The 14,264-nt window shown below is 40.0% G+C and overlaps 1 long non-coding RNA gene across 1 annotated transcript; it reads left to right on the forward strand.

The window, feature by feature from the left end:
• The first annotated feature begins 17 nt into the window (after positions 1-17).
• Positions 18-3,723, forward strand: LOC119321553. The gene is made up of 4 exons (XR_005155147.1): positions 18-149; positions 244-1,936; positions 2,330-3,014; positions 3,289-3,723. It is a non-coding gene; the product is annotated as an uncharacterized LOC119321553 (long non-coding RNA).
• The last annotated feature ends 10,541 nt before the right edge of the window (positions 3,724-14,264 follow it).

Raw genomic sequence — 14,264 nt, forward strand, 5'->3', positions numbered from 1 at the left:
CTGCCGCCAGTCCGCCGTCGTCCGCCGACGCCGAGCTCCCGGCCTCCAACGTCCTGCGTGCGAGCGGCGAGCCCTACCTCCACTGCGCCCCGAGCGTCGTCCGCTCCGGGACGAGGCCGCCGTGCTCCTGCGGTCCTACGGGCTGCTGGGTAATTTTCTGACCGAGACTGTCTGTGTAGTGCATATATACTTGCTTGGAGGGGATGTCTTATTTCCCTTTTGGATCTGTATGTGGATGTGCAGTGAGGTGATGTAGGTGTTGTGTAGAGATGGGTGGTAGAGGAGTCGTAAGGAGATTGCCAGAGCTGAATCGGTAGGTCATCCGCATCAGCTTATTCTGTGTGTTGTCGTTGATATAGTCGGCGGCTGCACCGTGTATTGCTTTTAATTTTAATTTTGTTAATTTCCGAGGTATAAGATTATTTGTTCAATTCAGTTTTCAGACCTCCTAGTTTTCAATTTGCAGATACTAAGTAAACCGAAGGTACACATTCATGATTCATCTAGTTCTTACTTTTTTTTTATTCTGATTATGCAAATGCACAGACCACATATTATTTTAGTGCTAGATCAAAATTTCAAACATAGCCATGCGTGTCCCCGGAAATATCTGATTCATCGGAAAACCGTACGAAATTCCTGTTTAAGAACGTTACATAGAGTAAAATACAAATATTCTAAGATCTCTTGCACTAAAGGATCTCCTTGTACACAATATTTTTTGCCGAATTATTTTCCTTGGATTCTTCATCTGAAATTAGAACTTTAAGTCCATCTCTACTTGTGACTCTTGATACCGCTACATAGAGTTGGCCATGCGTGAACACCTGCTTCGGTAAATATAGGCCCACATGTTTTAGCGACTGCCCTTGACTCTTATTTATCGTCATTGCAAAACAAACTGATATTGGGTACTGCCTCCTTTTCAACACAAACGGCCATTTCGAGTCACTTGGTGACATAATTATCCTTGGAATATATACCTTGTTTCCAATGTTTGTCCCTGTTATTATTTGAGCTTCTATGAACCATTTGCCTAGCTGTGTTATAGTTAGTCTCGTACCATTGCATAAGCCCTCGCTTTGGTTGATATTCCGTAGCAGCATAATTGGCAGGCCTACTTTCAGCCGTAGTATGTGGTCTGATATTCCAGGGCACTTCAAGCTATTCAGGAATTCTGTTGGGTACAAATGATCTACATCTTCCGAATTTGACATTGCTTTGCATACTGTATCTGAGCTTTGATATGTTACCTCTTCACCTTCTATTCTACTCATGATGTAAGAATTTACCTCATCAACCATGTCATTTCTTGGACATAAGATGGCTCTCTCTTCTAAGTATGTTCGGTTGGTGTAGTTCGTCCATAGGTTTGGATAGGTGTTGTTGATGATCGTTTCAAATTGGTTCTCTCCTTTCTGCAGAAGCAAGTCTTCAGGTATATGTACCCATGCCTCTTCTTCTTTATTTCCAACTAATCCATCTCCAATATTTAGAATCCAGCCCGCAAAATCTGTGGTCTTTCTTTGTTCTTCTGGAGTATCTGTTAGTGCAGAAACACGCATGTTCTGAGTGAGCTTGAATTCCTCAAAGTGTTTCCATAAGTAAGAACGTTTTAAGGATGCATTAACAATGTGAGATCTTCGTCCTTTCGGTATTACAGGCAGGATTTGTCTGAAGTCACCTCCCATCACTACTGTCATCCCTCCAAATGGTTTATCTGTACTATTTTCGTTTGTGAACCTTAGAATGTCTCTCAAGCTCTTGTCCAATGCTTCGAAGCAATGTCTGTTCGCCATTGGTGCTTCGTCCCATATAATTAATGATGTTTTCTTTAGCAGGTCTGCAAGACAAGATCCTTGCTTGATGTCACATGTGGACTCATTAACGATGTTGAGTGGGATGTGAAATCTTGAATGTGCAGTTCTTCCCCCAGGTATAAGAAGCGCTGCTATTGCACTGGATGCCACTGCTAAAACTATTTTTCCTTCAGATCGTAGTGATGTCGTGATTGCCTTCCAAAGAAATGTTTTTCCTGTCCCACCATATCCATTGACAAATATCAATTTGCCTAGTTTGCTATTTACAGATTGTAGTATTGTATCAAAAGCTTGTTTCTGTTCTGGATTCAACTTTCTAAGTAATGCCACTTTCTCTATTTGGAGAGAATCTCTGTCATAGTTAAGTTCTTCACTTACCAACCTATTTTCTAGACCTTGTAGTGAGTTGCTATCTGGTAATGGAATTTCTTCATAATCTTTTAATGACTTTCCACCTCTCCTTAGCAACATGTCTATCTCTATAAGTGTGAGGTTTTGTATTTGTTCAGGATGAAGCTGAAGTTCATCAAAGTTCAAGATTCTCCTCTGATGTTGTTGTACGTCATTCGAGAGTAATTCCCATGTAGATTTCCATAGTTTTCCTGGATCTGTGACCTCGCCAAAAAGGAGTATTGTGCAGAAAAGTTGGCGCATTTGTTGTGCAGAAGCCCAAATTGATGCTTCCTTAATACAATCATCCCATTCTTTGTCATCATTGAGTAATCCAAGGGCGTAACATGCTGATCTATAGGTCGGGTGTATAGTACCATTTACTTTTCTGATGTCCTCAAATGATTTACAACCTTTGACAGAGTTTAGCAGTATTCTTAGGTAATATTTCTCACCACTTGCTGGATGGGCATAGTAGATCCTCCCAATAGATTGTTTCCTGCCTTTCCTTGGTTTCCATTTTTTCTTCTTTGCATGCCACGTCCACTTAGTAGGGAATTCTGCATATGTCAGATCACGGGCCTCCTCATACAATTGATTAGAGGTCATCCATTCAGTGAAAATTGTTTTTTCTATGCCAGTTCTATGTACAATTTTCTCAATATCAGTTGAGTCCGGGAACACAACCATTTGTTCATCTTGAAGGTGGAATTGCAGTCTCTGTACAGAAGGCTGCCGATGCTGAAGTTCAAATCCAAATATACGCCAAGATGCTTCACCTGCAGATAGGTATCGTGCATCAAGGTACATTTGTATCTCATCATAATTGTTTCCAGTACCCAAAATTATGGTTGCTCTATCCTCTCCTTTGTGGGTGTACTTGAATGCATACTTTATGGATCTTGATTTATTACACCATTCCCCGTTTATGTGGGCCTGGTACTTGACTATCAGGTCCCTGTTGTATGGAACAATATACCTGCTATCTAGTTGTACTCCATTTTTTTCTATTGTCCTTCCATCATTTCTTCTTCTGTATATCGGGAATCCTTCTTCATCGATGCTTGTTTCCTCACAGAACATCTTAGGGAAATGTTTTGAGCACTTCCCATTGATCATGCATGGTGACTTGTAGTGCGGTTGTCCACATGGCCCGTGCATCATGAAATTTTCAACTGCCAGGTAACCTTCTGGGTCAGCATCCTTGTCTGGTACCTCTGCTGATATGATCTGGTCAATATTTTGGGGGCTAGGATCCTTGTCGCCTAGATCCAGAAATAGTAGTATATGTGCATGAGGTAGACCTCTTTTCTGGAACTCGATGGTGTAGACAACTACAACAAAGCATTATAATTTCATTAGTCACATTTTAAGTTTGCGTAGTAATTTACAATGTGTTCTAATATTCAAACAATGAGGCAAGATATGAAGATAATGTCCATAATTAACTTAGTTGTGATGATATGTAGGAATTGGCTGAAACTGGGTTTACTCACTTGCTATTGCTTTTCCAAACCGCTTATTTTTGTATATGTCTTCTACCAGTTCATTGAGCTTTATAAGGAACACTCTGTTGACAATGTCTGGACGATCTTCTGGTTTTTGGCCTGGTATAAAGTCCAACATGGTCTGTATTTCTGGCCACTTTGGGTTGCATGTGAAAGTGATAAACAGATCTGGATATCCAGCCCACCGACATATCGCCATTGCGTCCTGGTAATACTGCTGTTTATTCCTAGGACTTCCATTATACGATGAAGGTAGTATAATTCTTTTACCTACTTGATCAGTTCTTGTATCACCATTATCAATTGCGTCTTGCAAACCGCTATATAGCTCTGTTCTAAGTGTCCCTTGATGCATCCTGTACCAATTCAGCCTCCATTGCTCAATGCATGTTGCTGCATCTACAATGAACTGAAGGAACAACTTGCCACTCGTTTGCAAGATTACTGACTGGTTCAGTCGCTGCTGGATGCGATATGCATAATACTGCATCATGGTAACATGCTTTCTCTTTCCTTCGCCACCCTTTGTTTTTTCTAATTTTATTTCTGGCCTGAATCCGTCTTCTCCGTATGGGAATAATAATGGGTATTGCATAGACATAAAGCTTGGATGTAGTTCTGAAATTCTCTGGAGTTGTTTGTCTTTATTTTCTACTATTATATCCCGTCCAACATTTTCTCCTGTCTGTTCTCCAACAATGAGTGCAGCTATTTCAGATGCAGTTGGTAGGTTGTATTGTCTTCCATCACTGGACCTTTTACCAATTAATCGCAACCTAACATTTTCGAGATCTGACTCTTGGTATCTATCCCTTGCCATACGGAATGATTTCACTAACTCGTTGTTCTCATCAAGCATCTCCAATAATCTAGACACCATGCCTTCATCTAGTTGTGTTTTCCTTTCCTTTGAGGTTGAAGCCTGCATTCTGTTTTTGACCTCATTTTCTGTATCATAAATGTACAATTGAGCAAACTTTGGCCTGCAACCATTATCTCCATTATCTTTAGGTAGCAATGTGCCAATTTGATGATAGTTTTGGCCATTCAAGCGAAAAACATACGGTGCACCCCCTCTTTTGTTTATCTCGTAGTCCACCTGGCCAGCCATCGAAGTAAATGCAAATATTGAATTATAGTTCCTGATATTGTCTCTGTAATTTGAGGATTCTCCCTTTTCATTAGACATTAGTAGCTGCTGAAGGTATGCTGGAGGTTTTTTCAATGGTGGCAATTTGACTTTGCCTTCCTTGCAACAAAGTCCGAATGTTGGTCTTGATATGTTTGTGTTGTTCTTGCTTCTCTCTTGATGCCACATTATAGCATTGCAGAATGGACATAAGCATGTTGGTTTTCCGAAATTTGAAACTTCACTTGGAGAGCTCTGAAATTTACCTCTTTTTTTCATCAATTGTAACTTCCTATTTGCTCGATTCAACCTACTTATTTCTTTTCTTCTAGTCAAATCGGTATCTGTCGAGCCTCTGGCAAAATTTGATGCTTCTAAAGCGTGTTTGTCAACTGTTGTACTCGAAGCAAATTCAATGTCACCATTTTGTTTTCTCTGAACCAACCTTGCACGCTTGTTGCTTTGATTTCCATGGACTATCTGTTTCTTCTTCATTGGTTTTTCTTTATTTGGACCCAATGAAATGCTGCAACAAAATATATATTTGGTAGTTGTTAGTCCATTATACCAGGCAGGGACTAACAGCCATGATGATGTTGTTAAAGTGAGAACCTTTCTTGCTCTTTGATTGCTGTAGTTGTAGCATGATCATTTGTTATTCCCTGAAAATAAAAGGAGTTAAACTTTATCTGCATAGCACACTAAAAGTAATTTGAAGATATCAAAATTGTGTGATTACCTTTTTCCTTGTTTGGCAAGCTACAACGTCAGTGGATGTATATACACATGTGAACAGCCTGTAATATATTTATTTCACGACCAATTATTTTTATAGGTATATGTAATGAGCCATTTTCTTGTTAATGAATACCTAATAATATACTAGAATGCAAGCCAGTACCTTCCATTCTGATGGTGTAGATTGTCTTATTGGACATGAATATCCGACTGGTTACCCATCATGGTTAATAACTTTGGACGCTTCTATTTTTTGTTTTGTTTGTAGATCAACTTCGCTTCATCCTAGCTTGCCTGCGTTCATTTTTTCATACATTATTTGCATTATAATGTAATGCATTTTCATTTATTAGTTAGACTGTAGATGTGCTAGAGGCAAATTGTGGAATAACACACCTGCTATTGCCTTCTACTCTAATTTTCTGAAAATTTGATAAATTTTGATTTGGATAATCAGGTTAATGTATTCAAGGGTGCGTGGAACATTGTTATAAAAATAGGATAGAAGTGTTGTAGTAAAGTTTGTACCTTGCTTTTGTCAGGAATGTCTTTTTTGCCCAATATGATACCCCTGCATGTGTTGTACTCTTATTAGAATTAGTTAAAATATAAACTCAAATTGGTTTTGCTACAAGGCACTATTAGAACCCTTTATTTCAAATATTAGATGAAAATAGCTGGTATATTGCTAAAATCATAAGTTCAACACCATTATTTGCAATAGCCTCGTTGACCATTATCTATTTTACCTTTGGTCCTTTTCATTCCCCTTTTATTGAGCAGGCACGTGATTATTCAACATGGTGGCCGAGGCTAGTGCTTATTGGTTTGTCAATTTCTGATCGACCCTCTGAAACAGCGGATAACTTCTGTGCCTTCGTCGCACCTAATTAAGGTTTTAGCAATCGCCAACCGTCGCTCGACCGTGGGAAAACCTGTCGCGAGAGACATATACACCAGCCTCTTGCTCTCCTGTGATCCACCTCTGCTCTCTTTTTCTTCGGAAACCTAGAGTTTCAGGGAGGAGCGGATCCAGCAGCCCTGGAGAAGACGTTCCAGCAGGTGGGCTCCAATCTGATGCAATTGTCCGCTGTCAATGGCAGCGTGCGACGCGCAGTTCACATACCAGTTCGTCAAGTGGCTCATCGCCAACCTACGAAGTGGTCACCGGCCGAGCTATGGTGAGGGTGGTGCTGGCTGTGGCCTCCCGTGCCTCTATGCGTGGTCGTAGGCCTGGCTGGCATCTCGACTTCATCTACTGCCTGGCTCCCGCCCCCAGCTCCTCAGCAGCACGTACAGTCGTACACTCGCCGTCACCGCCCTCCAATTTTCCAATTTCTGGGGCAACTAATTTTATCCATAATCTAGCAATGAGATTCTGTGCTGGCGGCCTTCAAGTCAAGATGCAAGGTAATCAACCTGCAAGCTTGCAGCAACATACACAAGCCCTCCCAGCAGCATTACTGAGTCAACTTTTCTTGTAACTACAGGATTCAGTAACAAGCCCTCCGAGGAACATTACCGAGGTCAACTTTGCTTGTAACTACAGGATTCAATAACGAATCTTGGTGGAACGTGCATTCAGAGTGGCCATTGTTGCTGTAAAATTTGCAATATATCACCTTTTGAAGATTAATGTTGATCTTGGCTATTTATAGTAACAATGTAACATATATGAAATGATGCCTTTATATTTTTTATTTCAGTAAGATCTGCATGCATGGATGCTCCTGTCTAAAAGAATGTTATATAGTGTTGTCTGTGAAACTTGGGTCAGAGAAAAGTGATGGTAGTATTAGTTGGACTAGAACAAATCAGTGGTATGAAAGTAAAGTATTACAACTTCTTTTCAATTAAATAATTGTACTTTGATATATATAATTTCTGGCAATTTCATTTCTAGTTGAGCAAGTATGCTTTCAGGAAGGAAATTGACGCCAGTTGTTTATACTCTATAGTTCGTAGAATGACGATGGAGGCCAACTGGCGCTTCATCCGGCAGGAGAGGCCTCCATCTGGCGCTTCATCTGGCAGGAGAGGGCGGAGAACAACGAGCCGGAGCTGCCGCACGCGCCCATCTACCCGCCACCTGATCGGAGATCGTTGACATCTCCGACGATGAGTAATTTAGATATATACATATTATGTAGATTTTTTAAATTTGCATGGCTAGTATGGATTTGACGTATAAAATTTGAGGTTCATGGATGCAAAGGACATTTTTCCATTGTTGCGTCCGCGGGCATTTGGGGAGCAGTTTTGGTGTTTGTGCCTGTAGTAGCTCTAAGTCTATCAGGCCGACTTAATTTGGTTCTCTAATTCACGCATCTAAGTGTTGTTTGTCTAATTGACACGTCTTCTGATCACCGTGTTAATTAGTTGATCACGAACACAGATGCTCCTGCTTGAACAGTAAAAAGTAAACAAAAGTAAAAAAACTGAAATTTATACGCATTAAAGATGAATAAATTTTCTTAGTGCGTGCAAAATTTCATGGTGATTGAGCTCAGGACAGAAAAATATATAGTTACTCCAAAATCAAAAAATTTGAATCATTCTCAACACCCTGATGTTTTTTGTCTGGAGCTCCTGCGATGCCCATTTGCTATGAAATGTTGCGAGCCCTTGGAAAACTTCTTCATCTTTGCTGCCAAAAACTTTCAGAATTTTTTCTACTATTTCTTATGATTTTTATTGTTAATCCTAGGGAGTAGATGCTCTGGGCAACGAAATGCCGTCTTCCAATCAACGTGCTATATATATAAAAAATTGCATGTACTGCATAGCTCGTACCTTTATATTCAACTTCTTAGTTTACTTCTCACGGCAAATCCTACTCCAAAAGCTCCAAACGACTCTCCAAAATGATCAACTTTTGCCTAAAACAGGAGAGGAAGCACACTTATGGCCGGTCTAATCGATCGGAACAAATATACCGTGCATGTAACTAGAAATAACACATAACATAGAACTTACCTTGATCTATCTTTTTTTCAATATCACCAACTTCCAAATCAGCTTCCAAATTAGTACTACAAATCAGCTTCCAACACACTTACGGCCGGGCTAATTGTTTTCTCTCTTTGCTCAAATGTCAGAAGCTAGCCAAAGGGAGCTGGGTGAGAGTGAGCTGAGAGAGTGAGAGTGTGCTGCGTAGCCGGAGAGGGCGCAATTAAAAGAATCACGAGTGAGAGTGTCGGCACAAAACGTTGAAGGTGCATGAGAATCAGCGTCGTATGGGAATCAATTCAGCTTTGCTACTGCTGCTGACGCGACGACAACATTCACGTGGTGCTCGCCCGCCCTGCCGTCGCATGGGAATAACTGGGAATCAACTCAGCTTTGCTACTGCTGCTGACGTGACGGCAACCGTCACCTGCTGCTTGCCCCGTTTGCCATCACGGTGTTTTAAAAAAAAACTACTTCCTCCATGTTACTCCCTCCGTTCCTAAATACCCCCTCCGTTCGAAAATACTTGTCATTAAAACAGACAAAAAAAGGTGTATCTAGACGTATTTTAGTTCTAAACACATCATTTTTATCCATTTTGATGACAAGTATTTTCGGACAGAGGGAGTATTTGTTTTTTAGAGGTTTCAAATGAACTATCACATACGGATGTATATAAACATATTTTAGAGTGTAGATTCACTCATTTTGCTTCGTATGTAGTCACTTGTTAAAATCTCTAGAAAAAAATATATTTAGAAACGGAGGGAGTATAATATAAGAGCGTTTTTGGTATATTTTGGGACGAAGGGAGTAGAAGATGCCATGCGCGTTGCTGCCGGATGTTTGATGAGTTTTTAGAGATCGCATCAAGGTTGAATGTGTTGGAGTATAATGTCCGGTCCTTTTCCATAGTTCGGACTTTTGGATGAGTGGGTGGAGCATGGATTCAATATGGTATCCGAGCCAAGAGGTCCTGAGTTCAAGACCCTGCCAACACAGTATTAAATAAAACGATTCTACGGCCTACATTGATCCCATGTCTAAGGACTAAAATAACCTACACATGAGGGGGAGTGTTGAATATATGGCCCACCTCCCTCCATCAATTCAGACTGATGGATGAACTGATTAGGTGCATAAACTTACAACCAAGAGGTTCGGGGTTCAAAACCCAGTAAACGCAATAAATATATTGTGACCTGCCCCGGCTTCCGCTGCCCATGTCATATAGCTCCAAAGAAGTATAGACATGAGCTCCTCGCTATCGAATACGTTTATTAGTTTACCTTTCTCAAAGAAAATGAAAATTGAACAGGACAAATATAGTGTGCAAGTTCGAAAACAAATAGAACATGAAGTTATAAATTACGTTCACTTTCATATTACAACATGAGGCGACACTATAGAAGAATGTAGTAGTGACAATCTCATCACACAACTACCTACAAATATTTGCATGAAGTGACTACGGCACCATCAGAACAAATGCAATATCAGTCTATTAGCTTCAGTGATATCCATGTGTGAATCCCACGATCAAAACTGGATATTGCTAGGAATTTGCAAGTCGCATTACTCAAAGACAGTGAACAAAGCGAATATCATTCTGAGCCCAGGCTCATCCTTACCCACGCTGAAAAAATATCAAAACAAGTACTAAAAAAATTCAAAAATTCCATATTTTTGCACGGTAGATAATTTGATGCGTGAGGCCCGCTCCAATTTTCATATTATTTGGACATCTGACCAACTCTTGGCAAAATAAATAAATTTGGGGTCTATAAAAAAGTTTACTGTTTATGTACAGTTCTGACCCGATTTGTCTTTTTGGTGAGATCTACTCAGATGTACAAATGATCCGAAAATTGAAGTGGACCTCACACAATAAGCAATCTACCATGAAAAAAATTGATTTTTTTTTTAATTTGTTGTGAATTATTTTCTGATCGGATGTAGATGAGCCTGTACACCGAATCTCTGCACTCTGAACAAAGATAGTAATGTACAACATTGCAGTTGTATTACTAAAATACATCCAGTGCAGAACATTTAAATCCCTCTCCCTTCTACCGTTGGAAGTCAATGTGAAGAAGTGTTTCGTCAAATATTAGAGGGTAGGAAACTTGCTTAACAAAAGTATGTAAAGTTAATTTCTGACCACATAGTAAGAGGGCTTCATAGTTCAAAACAACGTACCTGTTGAAGCTAATTCAAGACACTTGGCATTTCAAAAGCGAACCAACTTCACGAAGTACTTACATAATTATATCTCACAAAGTCACAATATAATCACCTGAAAGTTTAACTATTTAGAGTGGAAAACCGGAAGGGGAATAGATTTACATCTTCGGGATATCACTAGTAGAAAAACACCTAATAGTCCCGGTTCGTAAGGGCCTTTAGTCCCGGTTCATGAACCGAGACTAATGGGTCGTTACTAATACCTCCACCCATTAGTCCCGGTTCAAACACGAACCAGGACCAATGTGCCTCCACGTGGCCCTGTGCGCCGAGCCCAGTCAGGGGGCCTTTGGTCCCGGTTGGTGACACCAACCGGGACCAAAAGTCCATGTTTTTTTAGAAAAGTGGCTGCTTTAGGGGTTTTGGGGGTTATTTTTAGGTTGTTATTAGCTAGCTAATAGAGAGAAGTGTCCTCTCTTATATCTTCGTCCTTGGTTTACCAACGCTGCTGCTATATATGTTCATTTCACCCACTGATATAATAACTCATGCATGCTCGCATCATACATCATCATATATAATAACAAGTCCTACTAATCATGCATCATCATACAATTTTTACTCGTTATTAATAATAAGTCATACGATCATCATCCTCATAGTCATCGAACCCAACCCTACATAATTGTTCTTAGCACATGATCATCAATATCAGGTAGAACATGACCTAAACACCCTAAGGTAAAATAGCATAAAATAATATAGACCCTGACTCTCCATTATGAAGAATGGCGATCATCCTGTCTCCAATTCTTGCCCTCCGCTGATGGTTGCTTCCAAGAAGCTCCTTACGACTGTCCATACATTTTTTCCATTCTTTGATTGTCATGTCTCCACTTCTTTTAGAAACCCGGTATGGACATTTCAGATTCGTAGGAAGACCTGGTTGTATGTTCAAAACATGAAGGCTACCGTGTGTATACATCAGATGAGGCACACAATTATTCGGGATTATCTGTTGAGAAACATAGTAATAACTTCGTAGTTAGCAATGTTGTACTAGTTTTAGAAGTGTGCAAAAAGATGCACGGATGTCGTAATAGTAAAAAATCTTACCAGGGTATCTCCATGGTAGTTACCGTAGTTCAACACGTGCACTAGTGGCAATATTGACCATAATGTTGAGGAGTTTGATTGTAGATATTGTAATTCTCAAGATCAGTACAAAATGCGACCAGATGATTTTTCTCCTGATAAGTTAATTCGGAGCCTTCGGTGTAGTAGGTTCTGTCTACCATCTTCCGCACATTCTTTGAAGAATGGAAATAAGCTGTCAATGGAAATAAGTTGTCAACTATTTTGAAATAAACAATATAAATTACTTAATAACTATGTTAAGCTCACATGGGGTAAGAATTGGAGGTGTATCCACAAGGACGAAAATCGAAGGTCTCTCTTGTGCGATTGTAGGATCACCAAGATCCATGGTGACAAGCATACCCTCATCAAAACCATACATCTTGCAAAGTGCTTCCCAGTTTTTGCAACCAAAATGGGTTACACTCTGAGCATTGTACAACTTTACTTGAAAATCCATACCATGATGGGTACTTAGGATAATTTTTTTGGTTTCCATACTTTCATGGTCTTCAAAACCCATCCTCTCCAAGACATAGCGTCTTGCAAAGTATGGGATAAGCTAGTCGAATTGGAAAAGATGAAAAATACACGTTAAAATAGTTGAAGTCGTGCTTAATTACGGAAAAAACTATTGTCGTCGTTGCGTACCGTATGAACATCGAAGGTCTCCTCGAGCTTAATGCTGAAGCGCCGATCTTCGTCTAGCTCAATGAACCTGTCGCACATACCTTGGTCGTCGTGGCACCAGTCGCACTCCCCCGGACGGTTTTCATCGTCTGAGTACGACATTTCCGGCCTAAGTTCATAATTCAAATATTAAATATATGTACTAAAAAACCTAAATTAGATCATTATTATTAATCACGGGTTGACTATCGGTGATGGTATGTAGCTCCTCCTTTCATTCCCGAGTGAATTATTACAACAAATTGTCTAGCACACGGGAATAAAGGAGAAGCTACCCCCACGACGGCGTGGATGATGGAGGGGGCTCCTAGATTTCTGCATGGAGAGTGCTCTTCAATTTTAGCATTCAAAGTAGGAGTACTTTTCCAATATGAGCATTCAATAAGCAAAACCAAATCGTAAAATAAAGTAGTATTCAAATTAGCATGCATTCAATTATAACCAAAAGTACATCATCTCTTGTGTCCGTACATCGTCGAATACTCCTCAAATACTATCATACATATAGCATCGCTAATTAATACAGCTAGAACCGTAGCGCCCAACGGGTATCGTCGCGGGCGGTGGACACCCAAAGATAAGGAACGATCACAGGATCATAGCTTCAGTGAGATCCCTGAAGAACCTGCCAGGTATTGTCGAACCTGCCCTCCAACGCAACCATGTAGCGACGGACGTGCTCGTCCTCCTCGCTGACACGGTGACGTACCACCTTCGCGGTGTCCGGAAGCCTCGGCACCATCACTGGCCCACGCGACCGCCACCAAACAAGGATCGGGTCAACAACGGGCTGCCTCCTCGCCAATCTACGTCCCCCAGAAGGTAGCACCTCCCAATACCAGCCCGGCGGAGCCCAGTCCCGAACATGGCCCTGATCAAGCAGGCCTCCACCTCCGAGTCGATGACGACGAGGATGCGGGATAGGCATCGCCAACGTCGATGCGGGAACTACGTACTTCTATATATAGTTAAATAAAGTAGTTTTATTAATTAAATCAACTATCTAGTTCAACTACTAAGCACTTACTATAAATAAATAAAGTAGCACTTACTACAAACTACTTCTATATATAGTTAAATAAAGTAGCACTTACTACAAACTACTTTTATATATAGTTAAATAAAATAGTTTTATTAATTAAATCAACTATACAAACTATACTAAGCACTTACTATAAATAAATAAAGTATTACTTACTAAAAACAAAGTAGCACTTACTATATAATACTTACTAAAAATAAACTAGTATTTTTCTAACTAACTAATATCTTTCTAACTAATTATATTACCAAAAAATCTAAATAAAATAGTAATTATATTTTTCTAACTAGCTAGTTCAATTATAATACTTTTACTAACACAATCTAAATATGAACAAATTAATTACACCAAAAAAATCTATTAACAGAAAAAAACTAACACAATATGAACAAATTAATTACACCAAAAAAATCTATTAACAGAAAAAAATCTAACACAATATGAACAAATTAATTACACAATCTAAATTAACATACTATGACCTACATATCTAAATTACTACACATCTAATCTAACAAAAAGAATCTATAAACTACAAAAAAAACTAACAAAAATCATACAAAGTTGCTCACGGCGAGGTCGACAGCGACGGCGATGGCGACGGCTAGGTGCGGCAGGGAGGGGCCGGGCGGCGAGGTCGGGGCGGCAGGGCGCGGCGACGGCGAGGTGCGGCAGGT

The sequence above is a fragment of the Triticum dicoccoides genome, chromosome 1B (genome assembly GCF_002162155.2).
Source record: "Triticum dicoccoides isolate Atlit2015 ecotype Zavitan chromosome 1B, WEW_v2.0, whole genome shotgun sequence".
Classification (NCBI taxonomy): domain Eukaryota; kingdom Viridiplantae; phylum Streptophyta; class Magnoliopsida; order Poales; family Poaceae; genus Triticum; species Triticum dicoccoides.